Source organism: Cupressus sempervirens, chromosome 7, assembly GCF_028749045.1.
Source record: "Cupressus sempervirens isolate cs-2001-9-10 chromosome 7, ASM2874904v1, whole genome shotgun sequence".
Lineage (NCBI taxonomy): Eukaryota > Viridiplantae > Streptophyta > Pinopsida > Cupressales > Cupressaceae > Cupressus > Cupressus sempervirens.
Genome location: NC_143124.1, coordinates 289355233 through 289359804, shown reverse-complemented (window position 1 = coordinate 289359804; position 4572 = coordinate 289355233).

Here is a 4572-nt window from a genome sequence, read left to right as displayed (position 1 = left end):
CAATTCTTGCATAGACCAACCTCAAGTTTCTTAATGTTAGGAATGCCTCTCACTTTCTTGAATTTGCTTATTTTTACCAGATTATCAAAATTGACATGACACAACTGTTTATGCCATAACCAACTTTCTTCAATTTGAGCAATAAAATATGAGCATTCACCAAGTTCTAGATAGAACAAGTTACCTTTAGTTTGGGTGCCAGATCCTATCAGCTTTCCTTGCTCATTCAACAATCTTCCCTTTCCATGCATGAATTCCACCTTGAATCCAGTATTGAGTAACTATGCCACACTTAGCAAATTATGTTTAATACCTTCAACCCAATAGGCATTATTACATAAAAGTTCTTTGTTTAGATAGATTCTTCCTCTTCCTTTTATGAAACGAGGTTCATTATTACCAAACCTTACACTGCCACCATCATAGTCTTCAAACTGATCAAACTTAGTTTTATCACCAGTCATATGATGTGAGAAACCACTATCTATAATCCATGTATCATTCTTACTCATATGAGAAACAAGTGTCATTTTATCTTCTTCATCACTGTCAGAATCATCTTTAAAGACAATATAAATAATTTCATCCTCACTATTATCAAAATCTTTAGAATTTTCAGCCGTGAAGCATGATTTCTTACCTTTGTTTTTGGATGATTTGAAGTCTTTCTTGCCATTCCATTTGTAATCTTTCTTTTCATCATTGTTTTGCTTGTTTGGACACCTTGCTACAATATGACCAATTTCTTCACTAGAAAAATAGATTAGAGGAACTTTACCTTTGTATTTTCCTCTGCCTCTAGAATATTTCTTTCCTAGTAGAGCTTCAATTACTTTGAGGTCACTGTCTGAACTTTGGCTTGATTCATTTTCACTTTTTAACTGAGATTCCTTCTCCTTTTTGTTTTTCTCCTTGAGTGAGAGCTTGGCTTGAAATGTTGATTCAATTTTCTTGGAGGCTGGAACATAGTTGTCAAAGTTATCTAGTTCAAATGCAGTTAGTCTTCCAGCTATGGCCTCAAGATTTATCTGATGATTTGCTTCACACCTTCTTTCCTGAATTGCAAAAAATCTGATTGCATAAACGAGAAGCAAGGTTTTGAGAACTTTGCTTATAACTGTTTCTCCTTTGATATCACCTCCAGATGCTCTGATTGCACTCACACATGCTTTAACTCTTTCAACATACTTTTCAATGTTTTCATCCTCTCTCATCCTCATTTGATCAAATTGTCCTCTTAGAATTTTTTCTTTTGCTCTTCTCACATTATCATCTCCTCCATAGATCTCTTTTAGCTTGTTCCACATCTCAAAGGCAGTTTTGCAGTCCTTAATGTCATCAAATTCTTCATAACTAAGAGCGGATGCTATGTCTATCATCATATTGTTGTGAGTCTTCTTTTCAGCAATGTCATTGATAGACAATGTGCCAGAAGGTTCTTCATATTTTTCTTCAAGGTATTTCAGTCCAGTATCACCAACAGTAGCCAGATGAAGTCTCATCAATCGTTGCCATGTGGAGAAGTTATCTTTGTTGAGTTTTGGAATTTCTCTTTTGTAAGAAATCTTGATCTTTAGCTTAGATTCTTGAAATCTTTTCTTGCAAGCACTGAAAGCTCTTATACCAATTGCTGGAAATGAGAATAGAGTAATTGAGAGGGGGAGGGGTGAATCAATTACTACAAAACTTTCCACAGTCCCTAAGATGTCTGAATATACCCTTGATCTGATTAATATAAAATATTGAAACTTGATAATGCAGTAAATGATAAATATTAAGAACTGATATGTTATCATGCACAAAGAAATTCAACAATTAAGAACACAAGAGACACCAGTTTTAACGTGGAAACCCAATATGGGAAAAACCACCAATGTAACTAGATATTGTTTTTCACTCTTCTGAAGTGAGCCCTGTTAGGAGCCAACCCTATTAAAAGTTACAAAAACACACTGTTAGGTGTGACCCTATTAAAGGATTTAATCACCCTATTAGGAGTGGCCTTGCTAGAGGTCTTTAGAACAATTCAACTGAACTATCACCTTGTTAGAGGATTTATTGAATGACTATTAAACCAACTCTATTAAGAGATTTTGAATACACTGTTACAATGGTTAGAAAGCAACAATGAAGTGACCTGATATAATGTACAACTTATCTTTGCTGATTACAGATCTTTGTTATGCTTGACTAGATCCTTACTGATCAAATACATCTTTACAACTCCTTCAACACATCTGATCCTTCATTAGACTTTGCTCAACATTCGCCTTTTCATTTCATACTATAATTCGCATTCATAACTTCTTTTTCAAAATCTCACACACACTTTAATTCATAACTTGAATGACTATATATACCTTTTAGATTATCTTAGTCAGCTCGAATCACTGACTAAACAAACAATTACAATTGTCAGCTAGAAGTAATTAATTTGCATATCCCTATACTGGCTGACCCTGCACGGTAAAATTTGTTCAGAAAATAATTCTTGTGTTAACCGAATGATCTCGGTTAATATAGCGAATTTCGTGACAATCCTTTAATCGCCAGGAGAACTTAGTAAGTATTGAGTTTCCTGAGATAATCGAGTGAGCTCAGTGGAAACTACACTTTGGAGACTGAGTGAGGCTCGATTAACACTGACTTCTCCATGATTCCTTTGATGACTGAGTGAGCTCGGTGGAAACTACCCTTTGGAGACCAAGTGAAGCTCGGTTAACACTGACTTCCACGTTTCCTTTGTTGACCGAGTGAGCTCGATGAACACAATCTTTCACCTTTCCTTTGTTGATCAAGTTAGCTCGGTTAACACTGTCTTCCACATTTCCTTCGATGATCGAGTGAGCTCGGTTGGCACTGCAGTTTGCATTGTAGACTGTCTGAGCTCAGTGAACTTGAGAATAATGACTGATATGACATTTGTGTGACATCAAGGACAACATTATCTAACAGCTCTATTCTAATCTTGGTTTCTCCTTCACTCTCACTTCCACTCACCATACACATAATCAATAATCCATAATGATTTAGTATTGGAACCCATCTTAAATAGATAATCATAAAAAGTTCTATATCTTAATCAATGATCCATATTCCATCCTTTTGTCATTTTCCCCTTCTAATTTTTTGATTGGTTAATCTATTTTTCTTGGGATTAATGCCTTCTAAAAATTGTGTAATCTTCTTGTTGTCTCTACAATATTTAAATGTCATATATAATTCATCTATAATGATTTACGTAAGTTTTTATGCCATTACAAACTGATATGACAAAACTACTTTATTCGAGAAATGAATGCTTGCTTGGTCTCCACTAGGGTGCTCAAAAACCTTTGTCTTGTTTGGCATGTGAAGAACTATAAACAAGTTATTTATAGCTTGGCCTTCTCTAGATGGTTCATCATAGTGATTACTAACTAACGTTGCCTTGGAAATGACTAAGTGTTGTACACTAATAGGAAAATTGGGCTTAGAGATCAACAATCTCCCCCTTAGACATTAATGGAAAAATCATTTTGTCGTGACTTAGCTATCCATACAAAATAAAAAATAGTACTCCCCCTGAGACTGTGACTAGGTCTTCAAAACTTATCTCTATTATACAATATATACATACTTATAAACCTTGATGTTGACTCATCCGATAATTCTATTTTTGATCCTCTAAATTTTCCTATGTGGATATTTCCCCCTTTGTTGACTCCTTGTTACAGTTATATTCAATTTCCCCCTTAATTGATTTCATGAAGATATTTCCCTCTTTTTTTTGTCACTTAATGATTGGGGTTTTTAGGAGTCAATTAGTACTTATCCAAAAATGTTTTGTGACTAGCCAAAATTTCTTCAAGTCCTTTATTCCATCTGTCTCTGGCTAATTCCATAACTTTATTATGAATTTCTACTTGGGCAGTTAGATCACTTAAGCTCTCTACTATTAAAAGATGTAGATCTTTGCTTGTAAGAATATGAGCTACACATTATTCCTTCTAACATAGCTCCAAATGGGGTAGTAGCATAAATTGAATTTAAATTAATATACTATTGTTGTCTCTATCTCTATTCATTAACTCCTCTAATCTTTGTTGACCAAATGTGTTCTTATTGAGTGAGGGTGAGCTTAAACTTGTGTTCCTCCTCAATGAAATTGTACAAGCCTTCATATATGCCTGTATCAAATCAATAGAATGGTGATTCTCCAATGTGAGGAACTAAACATCACAAAGTTCCATATACAAATAATAAATTAATTTCAAAATTCATTCCAACTAAGTGGTAAGATTAGAAAGCTCAACTTGCCTAATTGTAAGTTTTGTTGAGACTTTTTTCAAAACTTGGTCTCAAATATCTTTTTAGACCATCTCATTAGTTTTTCATTGGTCTTTATATCTTCTTTTTGAAATTTATCAACTATATACATGAGTTGTTCTAGAATTTAATGTTTCTCATTAACATTATAAATCTCAAAAGCATCAAAAAAAATCTTTTATATTATGTAATATCTCCTTTTTCTTATGTTCTCTTCTCAACTCTTCTTTCTTTGTCTTGCAACTCAGCAAATTTTGCAATTCT